We start from the raw sequence: 22,343 nt of genomic DNA on the forward strand, positions 1-22,343 counted from the left end.
AATGCTAAATAAATGATGTAAATGTTTAATTATTATAAGTCATGCTATTAATCATATTACGAGCTGATTCTCTAAAATACACCCAAACTAACAGTTAACCATGACCTAAAATTCATTGATCTGTCCTTAATCCCCTTGATATCTTCTCTTTCCTTATAATATTAAACACCTTGGTTCATTATTTTAATAATTCATTTTTATTCACACTTCCACTTCAAATCAAATCCAACTATCTGTTTATTGAATATCAGCACTCATGCAGCTGAATGTTACTAGAGAAAAACACACAACTTTAAATATTGGTTTCCCTGTACATTTAAAACCACAGATTTCAAATGGGTCCTTAATCCTACCATGTAATCACAACTCTCCTTTCTCCTAGACAATTATTTCATACCTTCTCTCTCCTCAATCCCAATATCTCTTTCTCTGTCTTCACTCTTAGTTAATGATCATTCATTCTATTTCAATAATGAACTTGGAGTGATCAGAAGAGAACTATTATTTTAATGTGAACTCAATTAAAAAAATCATGAGCTTGACAAATGATTATGAAGTTCATTTGAAATAATGAATCAGAAAGAATAGCATAAAAAATTGTAATAAAGAAGATCAATGAGGTTGGGATAACCCTAATAAACCTTTAAACATACTGTAAAAACTTCTTTTAAAATAATATGGTATTGGTGGTGCTTGAATGGACAGATTAATAAAGAAGAATTTTTTAAATTCTCCAGTTGGCACAACCTCACATGAAAATTCAATAAATGATCAAGACAAAATCTCCAACTTGTAAAGAAAAAAGGGACAATTTAACAGATGATATTTAAAAAAACTAGATAGTCATATTCTTCAGATAATTTACCAATATGAATTCCAACTAGACCAGAGATCTAAAAGTAAAATGTAATAACATATAAGTATTAGGAGAAAACATGGGTCAATTCCTGTGTAATTGGGAGGTGTGGTAATCTTTCAAAATATGACCCCCAAATGCAGAAATAATAAAGGAAAATATTGATATATTTATCTATAAACAATTTTTTGAAAGGTTGCATGGTGAAAATATCATAAGCAATTATAAAAAACAAATGAAAGGAAGGTGAACTTATTGACAATTTTGATATTAGAGACAAAGTGCTAAAATTCTTAAAGATAAAGATCTCCCCAAAATTGAAATTATCAACATCCTGATAGAAAAATTGACAAAAGATATGAATAGACAGATAAAAGAAAAAGAAAAATAGCCCTAAAACGTGAAAAATGCTAAGCATCATTCCTAATATGAGAAAGGCAAATAAAAACTGCACTGATTACAATTTGTTAGCATCTATCAGATTACCAAAAATACTAATATTTGGCAATATACTCTATTAGACATATAGACTCCTGTATATCACTGTTAGGAATGTGAAATGGTGTAAACTTCTGTGGAGAAAAACTTGGCACTAACTAACGAAATGCATATGCTTTGTCATTTAACACAACAATTCCACTTCTAGAAATCCTCCCCAAAGTTCCTCTTGCAGAAAACACTAAATGACATAGGAACAAGCATATTGATTGCAGCACTATTTTCAATGGCAAAAGCATGGAAATAATTCATTCGTTCCTGAATAAGGATAAGGTTACATAAATTATAATAAATCCACACAATGAAATACCTTGAAGATTTAAAATGGCAAATGAAGAAGGTCTTTACATATTACTATGGAATGATATTTAGGTTATAAAATTTTTAAAAAATCAAATGATAAACATTGTTTACTAAGAAATAATGGAATGATTAAACCATAGTAATAAATGACTTTTTATGGGGAAGAAAAAACATAAACATAAAATGAATATAGCTTCTTTGTAATTTTGATGTTGGGATTCTGTAAAGGTTTTACACAATTGAAATCACAATTAAATCAGAGAGAAAAAAAGAAAACTTTAAGAATTGATAACAAAGTGAAACAAATTATTCTAACTGTATACCAAGATGTTTATACAACCATATAGAGAAGAATTATTTAAAGTGCTTTAAATCATGCCATTTTTTCTATATATTCTGGTGCCTTATAGTCTAAAAATGGCAAGGAAAGCTTAGGTACATTTTGTAACCTTGTTAGTATACATATCAGTATTGTTATTTTGAATCTGTTATCAATATATTGTACAATAAATCACATAATTAGTTATGCTAATTGGCAATTAAAAACTGGCAGTTATAAGAAATAAGAAAGAAAACAAATTAGCAAAACAATAAAATTTGTATTTCATCAGAACTCTCAGTTTAATGCTCTAGCATTAAACAAAGAACACCTTCGTCATCAAGACAAGTGAACCCAATAACCACCATACTATCTTATCATTTTGAGTGTTACGGGGGGAGGCAGGCAACCCAATTAAGTCAGTAAATTCTGTCAAGTCCACAAAGGAAACAAACAGAAGAAATTTATTTTCTGTGTAAGAGAAAAAAATAAAGATATAACATCAAGGAAGAGAAACAAACCTCATAATATTAATTGTTAAGAGGAAATAGCAGAAGAATTCACAATTTTCATTTTAATTTTTAAAAAATTATAGGATATTCTAGCTGTGTTGAATGAGATAGACTAAAGGAAATAAGAACCTAATAATAATGGACGTTTTTTGATCAGAATATGATTTCTAAATGTCATTTTTCACTAAAGGAAACTAGAGTGCCTTGGAAAAATTGCTAATTTCATGTCTGAAGCAGGAAAATCACATGATGAGTCTGGGTAATATTGTTGCACCAGGAAGCAAAGAAACTATCAAGTAGATCATTCCACAAGTATACATGTATGGAAATATCACACTATACCCCATGAATATATATAATTATTATTTGTTAATTTAAGATAAAACTTAAAAAAACAGTAGAAGCTAATTAGAGAGGACTCTCATTGCCAAAAGATGAGACAATTTGAGCATGACAAAAATATCACTAAAATGGGTTGAAGCACATAAATTTTATTTTAAAATTCTAAGATTTTATAACGATTCTTAAAACAAAAATCTCTTATGTAATCATTAGAGGATGCTAAGTACCAACTCATTTCTCTGCAAAATTGATAAGGAGAAATACTCAAGTATTTGTTTTGTCTTTACTGTATGCAAGGTAATTAGATAGTTAATTAGAGAAAGTTATTTCATATAGAAGAATTCCAGCTGACAAATATAGAAAGAATATCAGAATTAGAAAAATAGCCATTTTGCAACCTCTAATGAAATAATAGATCCAGGCAATGAGTATTAGTGGGAGCTAGTCCATTAGGTGAAAGGTTGATGATATTTATCATGAAAGGATCAGGTTGACAATTAACCAACTTTAGAATCAATAAAAATGGGACAAGAAAACATTATGGTTAATTCAATAGAAAGGACATAATAAAACCTATTCAGCATTCTTTATAAATAAAGAGAACAGGATCTGAATCAATCAACTACTAGTATAAGGAAAACATGTGAGCAAGAGCAACATATTGAACGGTACCACAAGAATGGAAATGGGCAAATCCAGAATATGGAAAATCTTAGAGTATGAATGGCCTAAGTTCTTCAACAAATAACTGGTGTGAAAAAAAAATATGCTACACATTTAGATTAAAGAAATATATTAACCAAATGAAACATATGGACCTTGTTTGGATCATTATTTATACAATCAAATGTAAATAGACAGTTTTAAGACAATTGGTAAAATGTGAACATGGAATTGGAACTAGATGATATTATGGGGTTATTTTTAAATTTGTTATTATGAAAATGATATAATAGTTATATTCAAAGAAAAAGTCATGCTGGAAATAAGTACTGAAAAATTTATGAGTGGAATGATATGAAGTCTGGTATTTACATTATAATGGTCCAGCAAGAAATGTTCTTGATGAAACAAGATTGGCATAATACCACTATCTTTTTGCTACTTGTTTTTTGAAAATTTCTATTAAAAATGTTTAAATAAAAACAAACTTCCACAGACTCCCACTACCATATGCATCTATCCTGTTTTCACAGATGAACTATCCATGTGCCTATTTAAATCCAAACTCTCCATATATGCACTAGATTTCCTTTTTGCTTTACTACTAAAAGGTAATGCTCCAACAATTCTACCCTTTTGACTTCATCATCGATGTTTTTTTTTTTTTTTCCTGCTGAATTCTCACTGGAATACAAGCAAGCATACTCTTACTCCTCCTATCTTAACGACAAACAAAAAGCTACTTCTGGCTCCTGCTACCTACTGCCTCATTTCTTTGCTCCCCACTTGCAGCAACATTTCTTGAAACAGTACACCATATGTAATGCCTCAAATTACTCTTTTCTCATTCTCCCTTTGATCCACTGCCACTGTGTTTTCATTCCTTTTACTCCACCAGACATTTGTCTGTTGCTAAATTCAGTAATCACTTCTCAACAATAATCTTATTTGATCACTCCTGACTCCTCATAAACATTTCCACTTAACTTCTAGAACACCAAACGCATCCAATTTTGTTCCTGGCCAATCTTTCTAAGTCTCTTGCTGATTTCTCCTCTCTTTATGACATATTAACATTGGAGTTACCCATGGCTCAGATATCGGTCTTCTTCCCTTCTTTAGCTACAATCACTATCCTCTTGTGATATTTTCCAGCTAGCCTCATGACATTAAATTCCTCTTCTATGGTGATGACTCCCAAATTTATATTTCCAGATAAAACCATTCTCTAGAGTGCCATGTCCAACTTCTTACTATGCATCTCCACTTGGATGTCTAACAGACATTTCAAAGGCAATATGTCCAAAAATGAAGTCTACAAACCTGATTCCCCTGGGACCCTCCTCATTCAGTTGATGGTGAATCTAAATTTCCTATTGCTCAGATCCAGAATCTTGAATTAATCCATGACTCCCTTATTATTTTTATACTCTTTATTCAATCTGTCAACCAGTCTTGTCTTATCAACCTTTAAAATACACTGGGAATCTGACCATTTCTTGCCACCTCCAGTGCTACCACCATAGTCCAAAACCATTAATATCTCTTGCTCTAAATGGGCTTTCCTTCTTCTGTCCTTACCTTTCTATAATGTATAGTCAACACCATAGTAAAAAATATTATTTTATAATATGTCAGAATCCTGTTGTATCTCCCTAATTTACTTAGAGAGTTAAAAGTCAAAGTCATGTCATTGACTGGCAAGCCTTACATGATCTGCCCCCGAAGTTCATGTTACTTGTTACTTCTCTGGCCTCATATTCTTCTGCTCTTATGTCATTTATTCTGCTTCAGCCTCACTGGCCTCCTCAAATTTTCTCCAAAATATTAGGTACATTCAAACCTTAGGGCCTTTGCATTAGCCGTTTCCTCTGACTAGAATGCTCTTTCTCAAATATGATTAACTTCCTTGCCTCCCTAAAGACTTTGCCCAAATTTTACTGCCCTAATGAGGTATATCTAGTATGACCTTGTTATTTAGAATTGAAACTCCATCCTCATCCCCAAAATATCCCATTTCTTTTCTTCTGCTTTACAATTTTTCTCATTGCTTCTTTCTCCTTTCAACATACTATAGAATTAATTTATTTATTATGATTATTGTTTATCTCCCTATGCCTTACTAGAATATCATCCCTATGAGTACAGAAACTTTGTTTTTCTTTTTTTTTAATGATGTATCCTGAGCACCTAGAAGAGTACAGAGCATATAGTAGGGCCTCAACAAATATATGATACATAAGTACATTATTTCCTTGTTTGCCCCTGAAAGCTAAATATTCATATACATGTTGTGCCTTCCTTTCTATGGTGAACAAGTTTCTGTTATTTTTTCGAAGAATTCCCCTTATTCCAGAGTTGTTTTCACTTTCATTCAGACAGATTGGTAATGGCAATGATTTCTGGGGTAGGTGGCACAACAAGATAGTACTTTTTCATAGACCAAAACTATAAAATCCCAGGGAACAGGATTCTTTACAGTGAATTTGTTCATTTGATTATCGTTAGTGGTAAAAAAAATAAAACAGTATTAAAATGTCCTAATGATAGCTATTACTAATACACTGCTAAAAAATAAGCATCAACAAAAGCTACCTTTACCCTTATCACAACTTGTATTTCTCCAAAATAAAAATCTCATTGTGCTAATATTTGCTTAAAATATTTCTATGGCTCCCTTTTGCCCATTAAATAATATCTAACTCACTAATAATAAGAATTATGATAATAATAGTGAACATAAGATTTGTAGAGTACTGAATATGTTCTAGTCATTGTGGCTAAATTTTATATAATGTGAACTTTTTATTCAGTGATCACAATAACCCTACAACATAGGTATTATTATTATTCCTATTATTCCATGAGAAACATGGTTTATCAAAGTTAACATACTTAACAAAGAATTTTTGAATTTGTAAAATGTTTGACTTATATTTAAATCCAGATAACTTTCATATTCTCAAAATTCAACACAGTTTAGGTGACACATTATAGTTATATTGTGAAGAAATGACAAAGGAGTTAAAATTTTTCTACCATTTCTATTCTTCATCCTTATTCACATTTGATACATCAATTTTTATCATCTGATCCTTCCTCTCCTACCTCCAAGCTCAAGCTCATTATTTGTCTAATTCACACATTTTGTAGTGGTTTTGTGAGGTCACTGGATACTTTAATTCAAATGTACCTTGACTAGAAGCTAAGTCTGAATATAGGAGGAAATCTTAAATCTCTCCTTTCTTCTCCTATCTTGGAATAGGATTTGAGAGAAATAGTAAAACAAATAAAATAAAATAAAATAAACTAGAGAATATAATGTCAATTTGCTCCAGGCTTAAATTCCTTGGGAAAAGTCATATGAATAACTGCAAAATGAATAATTCACCTGGAGAAAATTGAGAAGAGACTTTATCTGTAAAGAGGTATAATTATGAGAAATAGCTATATCCATGGGTAACATTCTTGACTGGAGCTTCTTGAGCTGGGATCCACAGACCCTCAAGAGGCCCATGAATAGATTTCGGGTATTTCATGGCCTTTTCTTCCTTGTGAATATAAGCAACAAACCACAGTATCACTGGCAGTACCTGTGATTTTGTAACCAACAGAAATAATCTCTATTTTCCTCTCACACTTCAGTTTTAAAATATAATTTATGCTCATTATTACCTTAAAATTATAGTTGTTATTAGATCTGCCATGAAACTGTTCACTGGTCTGAGTCCCACAGTATTGCAATTTAGCACAGTAATGTGGACTGGAAGAGACCAAGATGGTTTGTGGACAGAACACAGGAAAAAATTAGAAGTGGTTCCTTACTCAAGTGTTGTGATACGGTTTTGAAGCAGGTCGTCAAGGAATTGGCATCTTCAACATTTGCATTTATTATGTAATTACATAAAACTATAGACATCTTTCAATGTAGCCAACAGCTTGTTTTTGTTCCTGATGTGCATACTGATACCTTCAAAAAAAGAAATGGTATTGTGTGAGTCCCTATTGGATAATGCAAAGGCTGTTGATGTTTGGAAATAGTAAAAAATTGTCTTGCCAAATAAATATTTGACTGGAAAAAAAAGTTTCGTACTCTTTGCACAGATGGAGCTTCTGCAATGACTGGTAATACATCTGCTTTTGCTCCTTTAGTGAAAAAAGAAATGTCCTTATGTCATTGTCGCACACTGCCTTTTACTGAGACAAACACTGGCAACCAAGACTTTTGCAACAAGCCTGAAAGTTTTATCAAGAGCCAAAACTATTATCAATAAAATCAGATGCCGATCTCTGAATCACCTCATTTTAATTTTTTTTCAAAAAATTGAAGTAGAATATTATGTTCTACTCTACCACACAGGAGTTCATTGGCTTTCAAGACAAGTATGGAAGTTCTGGTTTAAAGTACAGACAGAAGTTTCATTATTTCTGAAATAAAATCACTCTTGGAACACTTTGAAAGAAAGCATTTTATGTATTGGTTGATTTGTTTGACAGGTATTTTTAACCATATGAATGAGATAAATCTTTCAAAATCCTGAAGTCACCATATGGACATTCTGAAAAATTCCAGGCTTTCTTAGCTAAGCTGCCAAAAAGGAAGAAAAGAGTCTAACATTCTTGCAAACTTTTAATTCTGGGGGAAATGCTTTAGCATAATTGAGTGGAAATATAAAATTCTCTGTCAATTTATTTGAAAATGGAAATTTGAAAATACCTGAAAACACATCAGGACATTTTAAAAAGGTATTTCTACATTGATAACATTATTTCTTCTTATATAAACTGTATCAAAGATGTTGAGCTAGCCAAAGATGAACTCACAGATGTTAGAAACAAAGAACTTACTACAATTGGAGTCTAACTCAAACAGCCCTGGACAATCCTAGTGTTCATTGTGAGAAACCAATCCTTGCATTTTAAAGGGAGCTATGAAAGCTTTAACTTCATGTTCAATGACATATCGTTGCAAGTAGATATTTTATGTTCTTATAACCATGAAAGTAAAAATATAAATTTAAAAAAATTGATTGGAAGTTCAACATAAAGTTTGTTGCTTCACAGGTTAATGGCCTTATTCAAACTAAGTAGCAACTACCTTCACAGTAAAATGTTAAAAAGTAATTTTAACTTGATTATGTTATGTGTGTATGTGTATGTGTGTATATATATATAAAATGTTATTATTGAGGCACTAATAAACATATATTTACTATATAGTGAATCAGTTTTTAATGTTTTATAAGTAATTTAATGTAATTTTCTTTGAAATACTATTTCATTTTATCTATTAAAAATATAAGTCTGAAAAAGGAATTCATACACTTTACTAGATTGTCATGGCTCAAAAATGGTTAAGAAGTCCTGTCCTAGATACTATTTGTTCTATTTTCTATATTCCTTTAAAAAATTTTCCAGTCTCTAACCAATAGGTTATATAGTCTACTGATTTAATTTTAAAAACCTACATACTAGTCTTCTGGACACTGAACGAAGACATACATAACTCCCTGCATTGAAATTACAGTTTTTCCGTCCATACTTCAATGCATTTATAGAAATTAATGAGATACAGATGTATGCTTATTTATAAAATATATCCATACCACAATTTATCCCCAGCAACTGGCATTAGAATTGTCCAGAGTTAATAGTCATTCTTGTATTGTCTGTCCGGTAGAGGGTTTTAATATTGATTCTTTGTCTGCATCTTTTTAGTTCTTTTCCAAATGGGTTCTGTGGCTTGACCTTGAAAAAAAATTTAATCGTATGTCCGCAGGTTTATTCTAATTGTTTTTGTTCCTCTTGGACTCCAGCACACTAACCTGCCACTCATCAAGTCCATTTGTCTATGAGCTGACTTAATTAAACAGCTCACATCCAATTTACTTGATCCTTCTATCATTAAGGGGGAAAAGAATCCCTGTCTGTCACTTAAAATGAGGTTAGTTAAAAACAGTAAGAATAAAAAAAAGTAATGGAACAAAAAAAGGAAACAGAGGTTTACTTAAGGATTTCAGTGTTATTGCTCTCTATTGCTAAAAGTAAGATACGCAGAATGCAAAACAAAAAGAGTACTTAAAAAGCTATATAAAATAGCTTCACTCTGAATGCATCATTCTGTTTCTGATAAAGTGAAAGAAAAGTTAAAGGAAATAGGGAGCCTTACTTCATTATCTCAACTCCAGTCATGCCTATGATAAAATCTAAAAATTCCATCTATGTCTCTCTTTTGTCTTTCACATCAAACTTGTAATTGACCATTATGTTTCTGACAATATACCTGTTCTCCTTTCAATTCCTTTGGTCAATTTAAAATTTACTAGACTCCTTTGTTCTCCTTAGCCACTATTCCCTGAGCAGTCATTAATGTGTAGTTCCTGGAATTAAAGCAGCACCATTACCTAGGAACTATTTATTTATTTACTTATTTATTTATTTATTTATTTATTTATTTATTTATTTATTTCAGCATACTATGGGGGTACAAAAGTTTAGGTTATGTATATTGCCCAAGCTCCCTCACCCCCCCCTCCAAGTCAGAGCTTCAAGCGTGTCCATACCCCAGACAGTGCACATCACACTCAATATGTAGGTACTATTTACACATGCAAACTCTTGGGCCTCTCCCAAATCTTACTCAAAAATGATGGGAATAGATCCTAGCAGCCTCTGTTTTAACAATTTCTGTTTTACCTAGATAATGCTGATGCATGGTAAAGTTGGGGCATTACTGGTAGATTAATGAAATCTAGTTTTAATGTTGGAGTTTCATTCAAACCATTCAGCACCTGTGTGACCATTCGCAAGTTTTAATATCTCTCTAGTTTCAGGTCATCACTTGTAAATTGAAAATTAAAATACCTACTACAAAAAGTGTCTGAGAGCTTTGAAGGTTGATAAAACTTTTTCCTCACCTTTCTGACTCCCGGTTTTCTCAGATAATACAATTAAGATAATGTCACCTATCTCCAAGAGTTGCAAAGATTAATAAATAATGCTAATAGTAATACTAATAATGCAGCTTCTATCACTGTGTGGCAAATATTAAATGGAAAATAAATGTTAATTTCATGCCTTTTCACAAAGTAGATAATGGATGCAGATTGATTAATTTTAATTGATTTTTTTGAATTATCAGTTGTCTTAAATAGAAAATTCTGCTCTAGATTTCCCTGGGATGCCCGTTTTGTTTCTTTTTTTTAATTCAGCCAATATCTGCCTGTTGTAGAAGTGTATTTTTCTTCATTTAGCCTAATGATTGAAAAATTTTCTACTTTTTTTAACTTTAAGAAAAGTGATTACTTTTGAAAAAGCACATTTGGAGTTGCCACTTAGAATCTCCTTAAAATGGCCATTTTTTATATCTACTGTTTTGTGTTCACAACACAATCACTGATTATGTTGAACTCATTGGGAAATATTTTTATGTCGCTGTATCTTATAATTTCTTTATAATTTTTCATTAATGAACACCTCCTATGTAAGGTTCAAGGTTACTCATATAGTTTAGAAAATTCAAGTCATAACAATAGCTCAGTAGAAAGTCTTAGGTATAAAGCCTTTCCTTTTTCCCCAGGTGCTTCATAAAATATAAAACAAATTCAGATTTTCTTCAGAATTTGTATACGGGTCTATATAACACTTGACAGCTTTTTTTCTTAAAGTCAAATACTTCCATACTTCTTTAAATAAATCCTCTTCAAGTTGTTCATCCACAATTTTTCCAAAGCCTTGTTTAGGGTTGTGGTAAAGATTGAAACAATGTGACATTTTGTGAAATGAACTGGGTAGTTTTCAGATTACCGTAATAAGACTTGAATGAAATATAAACTGCCAGTTTCTTGGACCATATAGTGAAAAGAACACTGGCCATATAATCAAGAAGCACATGAGCTCTGACAGCGAATGTATTTGTAAGCTTGGGCAAGTTTCTTAACCAATTTCAAAGCTTCTTACCTGTAAAATGGGTGACTCTGAGGATAAGATCATGTAATGTGAATATAAAAACTATATAAATATATCATTTTGTTTCAGGTGTTTTTTGACTTACATTAAATCATAATTCCAGAAATCTGGTAAATATACTCATATTTTCCTGAAAGTATATGAACATAAAAAAAACTCAATATTTCTGTCAAAATTTATTATTAAAAGAGATTCCAAGTAGAATGGCTAATTAAGACACTTCCATTTTTATTTGATACTATAAAATTAAGACAGAAACTACAAAAAGAAGTGTATACAATTTATTATATGATAAATTATAGTGTATGAAATCTAATCATTTGTAATAGGTTCAATATTTTTTGCATTATGATTTGAATATATGACAATACATAGTGAAACATATATTATGGTTGCATACTTGCATTTTCAAGTTTTTAAGTGTTTTAGTTTTTCATAATTGTCTTTCAATAGGGATATTCAAATTATCTGCAACTCCATAATTATATTTGAACTCCTTAGCTTCATGTCAAAATCTGGATGTATTTTACAGGGGAAGGGCATGCCTCTAAACCTCAGTTGGGTGAGACAAAGACATAAAATGTAACCAAAATGTTTGTACCCTCATAATATCTTGAAATAAAATAAAATAAAATTAAATTAAAAAAACCAAAATCTGGATGTAAAACAAACAAACAAAAACACATACTAGGCTTGAATGTATTTCCCATGGGAAACCAAATAGGAAGATTTAAGTCAACAAACACAGCTTTTACAAAAAATTATTAGGGATGAAATTAATAAAAAAATGAGATGGGCCTATATAAGATAAAACTTGAGGGTATGTATAAAAATTTGTATATAGAGAGAAATAAAACTTGTACTTGGCTAGGAAGAGTCAATAGTTTAATACCAACTATGCCTAAATTACTAGTAAAATATACCTAACCTGGTAGGCTGTCCATATTTACAAGTAAAACACTAAAAATATGACAGGAATCTCTTTTTTGTAGGTGATATTTGGGACTGGTAGGAATTGCTATAGAATAATCAAGTAGGTATCCAGCCATTTTTTGTGAGATCCATAGATATTTGTGCCTGACACATGGTGTATGAGGATATATTTAGGTATAAGGATGTTCATCATAGTAATACAGTAGCGAAAAATTAAAATTGACAGAAATGCCCAATAATAAGGGATAGATTAGATACAGTAGGTTACACTCACATGAGCATTGTATAGCTTTGAAAATAATATAGCATAAAATTGTAACATGGTAATGCTGTCATACTAGTACTGACAATTTACACTTATCCAGAGCTTTTTACATTCCAGGGGCTGTTAGAAGTACTTCACGTGTGTTGACTAATTTAATCCTCATGAAAACTCTGTGAGATAGATATGGCCACTATTCCTCCCATTTTGTAGATGAAGAAACTGAGACACATAGAGGTTATTATATGGCATGATCAAGTTCATATAACTATTAAGTGGAGGAGGCTGGTAATCTAGGTCCAAAGCCTTATATTTTAAGGTATATAAGAGTCTTATAATATTTTAAAGTATATGAGTCTTATATTAAGATATATAGAAGTCTTCTATTTTAAGATATATAAAAGGACATTTCAAAATAACACTTTATGTACAGTGTGATTCTAAATTTGTAAAGCAATTAGGTGAGTACACATACAGAATTATGTACATAAATATATTTAGATAAAAAGATTAACAAATACAAACCAATATTTTAAGAGAGATTATGAACTGTTTTTAAAGAATTTCTTTGGGAGCTTTTTTATTTTCCAAATTTCCTATAGTCAACTTATACTTACTGGGAAGTAATTTTTTGAAAGACTAATACATTGTGAATAGAACAATACCCTAATAACATGGTGCTTGGCACCAAGTAAACCATTGTATGATATGTCATCCCAATAGGAAACCTTCAGCAAGGGTTTATGGGCATCTGATAGCATTCAGTGAAATCTCTATAATATTTGTTAATGTGTGAGTGAGAGGAAGGAAAAAATGGACATGCTGTAAAAATCCCAAAGAATAGCATCCTTGACATATAAAAGTGATATGGGGCAGGCACAAAGAATTTACTAGAGAAAAATTTTTTAGAAGAGAGAGAAAATTCCTGATTTTTTATATCATTTGAGTTGAGAAGCTTAAATTTAATCATTGGCTTAAAGACAAAAATATTAATAAACTAAATTTTGAAATGAAATTTTTGTCACTCTATGTAAGAGATTTACCTCAGAACTAATTTTAATTTCTACATGTTTATCACATTTTCATTTTTCTTTTAGTTTTGTTGAACTCCATTTAATCATTTCTGGATTTGTGGAACATAGTGCCGTTACCATAAAAAAAAGTCAACAAAATGAAATTTGACTAGGATAGTTACAAAATTCAATATTTTGTTTCAAAATACTACCTACATATGTTGTTATACAAAGGATTCCTATGCTATGAGGCAATTGGACTAGATGATCTTGAGGGGCCATCCAAGTTGGAAACACCATAATTATAACTGCAAGCAAGGAAAGAAGAAAGAATACTGTAATAACATTAGTATTAATAATAATACTGATAGTGAATTAAAACTAACACTAATACCAATAATAATATCAATCCTAACAGTAATACAAAATTCATATTAAATCCAATATCAATTATAATTAATAGTAATATTAAGCAAGCATCAATAATGCATGGTGTTAAGATTTTTATAAGCATTTTCATTAAATCCTCACAGCAACCTTATAAAGAAGATGTTATTATCTTTACTTTATAAATAAGAAAACTGAAGGTCTGTATAATTAAGTAACTTGTCTTATGTCTCACAGTCAGAAAATGATTGCATCAGGATTACAAACCAGGTCTGTCTATTTTCAGAAGTTATGCATCCCCAGCCAAATATTCTTTTGGTTTTGAGTCTTCTTTAGACACAGAATCACTGCAACCCTTTATGCTATCTGAAATTACAACTTACCTTGTTTTATACTAAAAATGACATCTCTATCAAATTTTATGGAAATAATTTTAATTTTCTTTTACTGCTTTCATTAGAGTTATGAGTTTTCCCCCCAGATTGTTCCTATAATTTCCTATTAGTAATTTGAAAAGCAGATAAAGAAAATGAAAAAAATATTTGGAATAAAGCATTTCTTTGGCTCAAGGGAAATACTAAAAGTTAGCTTTCTACTAACACTGTGGCAGATACAATGAACTCTCGATGTTCAATGGCATTTCACTAATATGGTTATGACTCCAGACTTTCTGCTTCTTCACTAGTAATTACTATTTTTTCTTATTCCATAATTTCTCTTATTTTTATTGTGCTATTCTTACTGAAGTCCTTCCTAGTGTTAATGCATTTGAAAATACTACCATAGAATTTTATATGATAATAGTAATAAAAAATATTGATCTACTACTTAATTATAATCAATTAAGTAAGTAAGTGGCCTGAGCATGTCTATCTCCCAAGTCAAAGATCAGGCTCCATTGTTCTTTAATTGCTTTTGAAAATTCATTTCAATTTCTCAGATGAATAGAGATCAATGTGTGTAGCAAACAAGGGCCACACATCACCCTTTATGACTTTAACTCCAGGATTTATTCAGCACATTTTAAAATAAATTTTTTAAGATGGCCTTATGCATAGGTATTTGCTGTCTTCACTACAACCAGTTGATATTTTTGAAATAACAATCAGTGAGAAAGAACTATCTTGATTCAAGGGGACTGGGTGGCACAAAGTAGGGTACATTATCTTCCCTGCTCACAGCCCCATGTGATCAATAACAGCTATTTGAGGAGACAGCCTTTCAGTATTCTGTGAGCAGATTTTGTCATGGAGAGAACAAATCTAACTAACCCATTTAGGAACCAACGAAGCATTAGTATCAGATGGAGAAACTGAGTTAATTTGCCACAGACTAAAAGCAGTTTTCTGTTCCTCTTAGAGGGAGTATGCATATGTATGGCCTTTTAAGTCTCTTTGGTTTTCTTTGATTTGAGACAAATAACTAAACACTTTCTCACATTCAGAAACTACATATTTTATATTCTTAATTCTTACTACCTTCAAATCTAATTTGGTATGAGAAAATTGCCAGTCAACAGTGTATTTCTGACATAATTACTGCTCCACATTAAGAACATTCAAACAATTTAAAAATAGAAAAAATTAAAAATATATAAAATTTAAAACAACACAGAAAACTACAATCCAGAACCTTCCCACTCCACAAATACTAAAACCTCTCTGACTTTTGTTTTTCAAATCTTCTTGAACCAAGGACTGACATAGACTCTGTATAAGTTGGCATACCTGACAAGGTTGAATTGCCTGCTAAAATTTAAATAAAAACATCTCAGTCCAAGCCCCACTTTGAATTAACCTATGAACTCAATCAGGACAATTAACCTCTCTGAACTGACATTTTCTTATCTGTGAAATGGGGATGATAATAGTTATTTGGTACATGGAATTATTGTGAGAAATTACCTCAAAGTACTTGGAAAAATATGAAGCTTTATACAAATTATTATTAATTATAATAATCACATAGGATACATGTGAGTATCCTATGAATAAAATCATATGTTCAGAAATGTTGTAAGTAAATTATTGAGAAAGTCTACTGAAAATGTGTCTTGGTTGACTAAACAGAGCCAAATTAGCTTTTTAGTAAAAGTTATAGATCAATAGATATAGCCATGAGTTAAATGGAAAGTTTTATTTAAAAATGGTAGGAATGCAAGACTGCACCAAATGAGAAAGGCAAACCTAAATTTTCCCACCACTGTGAATTATATTGATGTAATGTTTTTCAAACAGCTCTGATAATTGCATTAATTACTACAACTTTCTCTGTAGTCAGTGCATCATTGTGCTGTGCTCTGATTCTGGAACAAAAAAAAAGTCAGTAAAAAATGCAAAGAATCCTACAAATATTTCTACCTTTCTTTACTCATAAGTAATAGGCATACTTTGTCACTATTGACATTTTGGGTTAGATAACTTTTTGTTGTGGGGAACCATCCTGTGTATTGTAAGCTATTTAGTAGCATCCCTGAACTCCACTTATTAGATGCCAGAAGCATTGTCTCCCCAGTTGTGACAACAAAAATCTCTCCACACATTGCCAAATGTCCTATGCAGGAAAAATTGCCCTTGATTGAGAACCAGTCTTAAATCAGTGATCCTTAACCCTAATTTCTTGGGCGATGGTCAAGAAACAAAATATTTTTTATGTTTGATCAGGGGATTGGGGAAAGGTCATAAGAGGTTTTGCAAAGCACTACTTACATGGTAAGCAAAGTTACAACTTGTGATTACGGGCCATGATTAGGTCTTTACTTATGAGCCCCATTCCTTTCTATTATATTAATAGCTTTAGTGAATCTTCTTTCCTTTCCCCTATTCACCAAATGAATCAAACTACCAGAAGTTCTGTGACTGTCAGTAACTGAGTTGTTGGAGGAGACAGAGCTATCTGTTCCATCCTGAAAACAGCTCTTTAGACTCCATGCCTTATTCTCATGGATATGCAATCAGCCAGTAGCCTACTTGCCACCATTATCAACAAGATGACCCTCCTTTTCCCATCAGTGTTACTGAGAGGATGGGTTGGGAAACAGGGATTTAAACCAGGTCACACATCTATGGATGGTCCTGAGTCCTGTAGCTCACTGTGGAGACTGTAGAAGAACATCATATAAGAAAAAATAAGTATCTTCTAAGCATCTGCATAGGTCATGTAGCATGAACTGTTTCATTTTCAGTGTCTCAGCATGCTTGTAATTATGAAGCACTGGTATATAAATTGAAGTGAATTAATCTCACTGCCAGCACCTGTCTTTTGCTATTTTAATAAGATTAGATTTCATGATGCCCAAACAAACAAACAACTCTGGAGTGAATCCATTCACTTTTGTGAACTGCAATCAAAATACCAATGTATTTCAAAAACCACTGGATTAATAATAAAAAGGGAGCAATTGTTCTCTCTGTTACAAAGGCCAAGTGTCAGTTTTCATTGTCATTATACATGCTTATAGTTTTTTTGTAACAGCTTTATTGAAGTAAATTTCACATTCCATAAAATTCACCCTTTTAAAGGATATAATTCAGTAATTTTTAGTATATTAACAAAGTTGTGCACCAATCATCACTATCTAACTCCAGAATATTTCTATTACCCCGCAATAAACCTCACATACTTTAGCAGTCATTCCTCCATTTCTCCCCCTCCCCAGCTACTGGCAACCACTAATATATTTTCTGTTTGTATAGATTTTCGTGTCCTGAACATTTCATATAAATCAAATCATACACTATATAGCCTTTTATATCTGGCTTCTTTCACTTAGCATAATGTTTTTAAGATTCATTCATGTTGTGGCATGTATCAGCATTTCTTTTATTTCTACTGATAAATAATAGTTCCTTGTATAAGTATACCTCATTTTGTCTTGTTCATCAGTTCATGGGCATTTGGGTTGTATATACTTTTTGACTATTGTAAATAATGTTACTATGAATATTCATATGAAAGTTTTTATATTGACATATGTTATCATTTCTCCTATGTATATACTTATGAGTGGAATTGCTGGGTCATATGGCAACTCTAAGTTTAACTTTTGAGGAACTGACAAACTGTTTTCCACAATAGTTTATAGTACTTTACTTTCTCAAAAGAAATGCATGAGGATTCCAGTTTATCCACATCATTTCTGACCCTTTTTGTGTTTTTCTTTTTTTAAAATTATACCTATACTAATAGGTATAAAATGATATCTCATTGTGGTTTTGATTTGCATTTCTCTATTGCATAATGATGTTGAGCATCTTTTCATGTCCCTACTGGTTATTTGTATATGTTCTCTATAGAAACGTCCATTCAGATTCTTTGCCCATTTTTAGTAGGCTGATATATATGTATATTTTGCTATTGATTTGCAGAATTCTTTATATATTTTGAATAATAGATCTTTTTCAGATATATGATTTGAAAATATCTTTTCTATTCTGTGAGTTGCCTTTTCATTTCCTTGATGGTGTCCACTGGAGAAAAATTGTTTTAAACATTTTCATTATGCTCAATCTGTTTTTTGTTATTGCTGCTTGTGTTTTAGGTGTATTAAATTATATAAGCAGGAGGCCATTGGACCAAGGCTGTCCTTGTCCTTTGAATAGCTATGTAACAAACTGCAACCTAACTTAGTATGTAAATAAATAGAAACCTAATTTAGGAGTCTAATTTTGTAAACTATACCTGCAATCACAAGCAGCCAAGCTACAGCCAATCATAGGCAGCCAACTAATCAGACATCATACAAAAAAGGCAAATAGATTCGTTTTAACCAATCAAGCTAATTCTATACTTCATTTCCCTATTCTGACCATAAATATTCACAGCCCATATTGCAGAGAAGAGCTCTCTCTCTGAACCTCTTGGTTTTTTAAACTTTGTTAAATTTGTTGAAAGCTTTTCTTTTAACAATTGTTATGCTTAAGAAACCATTGCCTAGTCCAAGGTCATAAAGATTTACTCCTATGTTTTCTTGTAAGATAACTTTATCTCATAGATCAATTTTGAACTAATTTTTGAATATGGTGGGAAGTTCCAATTTCATTCTTCTGTATGTGCCTACCCAGTTGTCCAAGAATTATATGTTGAAAAGACTATTATTTTCTCATTTTATTGTCTTGGTCAAAAACTAATTTATCACAAATTAATTCTATTTTTATGCCAGTACTACACTGTCTTGATTTCTGTAGCTCTGTAATACAGTAAATAGGGACATGTGAATCCCCCAATTTTGTTCTTCTTTTCCAAGATTGTTTTAGCTGTTCTTGGCCCTTTGTATTTCAGTGTAAATTTAAAAATCAGTTTTTCAATTTATGTTAAAAATTTTCTTGGTATTTTATTATAAATTGTATTAAATCTACAACTCAATATGGGGAACAATGCCATATTGATAATATTGAGTCTTCCAATCTATAAACATGCAATGTTTCTTCATTTATGAGATATTTAATTTCTTTTAGCACTGGTTTATAATTATCATTGTATAAGTATTGCACTACTTTAAATATTTTATTTTTTGACACGATGGTAAATGGAATTGTTATAATAATTTTATTTTAGATTGTTCATTGTGAGTATATCAAAATATGGTTGAATTTTATATATTGATCTTTTATCCTGTGACTTGCATGTTACTTCCAGTAGCATTTTTGTTTATCCATCAGGATTTTCTGTATGCAGTATCATAGTGTCTTATAGGTTGTTTTAATAATGAAAAGTGAAATAATGCTTACATTCTTCTCTAGCAAAACAGGGGGAGAAAACTAGAGTCATGTATTTCAAGAAAAAATGGAGGGACTTACTGCTTTTCAGAAATGAGAGCATTCTTAGTTGTTTTGTATATGCAAAATGTTTGTACTTTTTAAAATCAAGTTAATTTGACTACTCTGATTCATTTATATCATCTGTCTGGCCCCTCACTTGTATTTGTGATTAATTGTTGCCCTATAGAGATATTGCCCTATAGAGACATATAAGATTTTAGGAGTTTTGCAGGGCTTTGCCCAGAAGGAACATGTGAACATGTTAGTTCACATATTAAAAGCTGCCTCACCTCAGGAGGGCATCTCACCGATCATTAGTGCTTTCCATGGTGATGCTGTCTCAGACCGTTGGCTTGTGCCTGACGCTTCTGTATGACAAAGCTCAGTATGGGGCCACAGGTTGAGAACTGATCAAAGAGGGCCCGCCCAACAGACACCTGCAGCTAAAAGCAATTAGCCTGAGACAGTTCCTGCTTCACTCCTGACAATCTGTCTCAATCAACAAAAAACTAGATAAAGAAATATAGAGCCACTATATTTCTGTTTAGCCTTCCTGCTAAGTGATAATTTTATCTTAGAACTTAGAAGTTTGTTTTAGAAAGATTTTGTAACCATTTGCTCATGTAGATAGAGTTAATTAAGCGATTTCTAGAAGCTTTTTGGGAGACTTTAAACCTAAACGAACTACCTGTTATTATGTAAATCTGTTATCCCTGGCAACCGATCGCTGTACCAATAAATACTGATGCGAGACTTCACTTGTGGCCTCACAGCTCATGGGAATGCTGGAGGTCCCCTGGCTCCCCATCATTATAAAAATTGTACTTTCATCTCTGTGTATTCTTTTATTTCTATGTTCTCTATTTTCTATTTCTATATTTCCTTATCCCTTGCAATGAACCCTGCCACAGGGACCCGATTTTTTGCTGGGAGCGTAGCTAACTTCTCACAATTAATATGTGAATTTAGAGTTAGATAACCTGAGTTCAAGTCTTGGCTCTACTATATAAATAGCTATTCAATTTTTAAAAGCTATTAAGTTATTAATATTCCTTTTTCAACCTCAGTATCCTTGCCTATAAAATGGGAAGATTAATACTATACATCAGAGTTATTGTCAGAACAAAATAAGATGAAATGTATATCAAAATGCTTTGTAAATTACTAAGAATTATGAAAATCTTCATTGTTACCTTAAAACTGTTGGTCATTCAATCTTAGAGCTCATGACCATAAGACAAAATTCCAATTCATTAGCCCATTATTTCTAGTGTCCACCCTGGAAATAGGACTGCACACTGAATGAGCCACTTATTCTAAATGTATACGTGCAACTTTGTGAATCCAGTGTAAGCCTTTTTATCTTTTGTAGAATAAAAATATTATCATCCTAATTAATTACAGTCTATGTCCATTGATAACAAAATAATTAGAGGGTAAACGTAAATGTGCTATCAACAGTATGAGCACTAGACCCATGAAAGCTGTATGACTTTTGGCTTCATGATGAACATTTATTAAGCTTGAATTCTCTTATTCACACCCTATAGCTTCCCTTTGCAAAACTTTCAGATTTTGATTCAATTTCTTATGCAGTCCAGAAATTAGTAGATTTCTAAATGACTGTTACTTGATGACTTTCAATATTATAACACACTTCCAAATATATGATACAATTAAAGAGATGTAAATATGTGAATAAAACATGCCAGTTACTCAACTGTGCAACTTCTTGTAAGTCAGACTGTTCTGTTTATTTTTTAGAATGAAAATATTCTACGTGTTATGAAATAAAATATAGCAAGAATGTGATCAAATAGTCTTATAATAGTGCTTGCTTTGTGCTATAGACTACATCTTTTAAATATAACTTCAAAGTCAAAACGTAATGCTTTCTGGTTCTGATAAACTCAAACTGAAAATAGAAGTTGACCTCTGCACAAATGGTGAATTCTCCTTCAAAAAATATAAAAATAACATCAATAACTTCTCATCTTTCTCCATCATACAATAAAGATCAACAGCAACATACCTTTAGGTATGACACAGGTTTACAAATCTTTAATGAAACACTGTGCTTCTACTTGAAAGATGTTGATATATGTGTCCTTTATGTGTAAAAAAGAAACTTAACAGAAAAGCAGCTACAAAATAATTTCACCACTTACAAATAGTGGGTAAAATATTTTCCAATATCTGGAAATAAAAAGTCAACCTCTATGACACATAGTCTAACATTTAGATTCACATCTTTGGCCTCTCTATATACATAGCTTATTATTTATAAAAATCTCTCTAAATTTGGTTTCACTAATTTTTGTGTGGTTTACACATCAGGGTGGAATTCTACGTACAGGCCATAAAGCAGTATTTTGTGCCAAGTTATGTTTTGGGAAAAAAAGTTTTATTGCAAAGACAAAAAAAAATAGATAATCCACAGATTTTATTCATACTATGTATATTCAAGTAACTCCTGTACTTACAAGAATTCCAGAGTTTATTTAGAAGGTTAGGGACAGCAGACACAG

The 22,343-nt window shown here is 31.5% G+C and overlaps 1 protein-coding gene across 1 annotated transcript in view; it reads left to right on the plus strand.

Annotated features, from left to right (window-relative positions):
• Nucleotides 1-22,343, plus strand: part of LOC123628180 — a 152,891-nt gene that overhangs the window by 97,574 nt on the left and 32,974 nt on the right.

Source organism: Lemur catta, chromosome X (assembly GCF_020740605.2).
Source record: "Lemur catta isolate mLemCat1 chromosome X, mLemCat1.pri, whole genome shotgun sequence".
NCBI lineage: Eukaryota > Metazoa > Chordata > Mammalia > Primates > Lemuridae > Lemur > Lemur catta.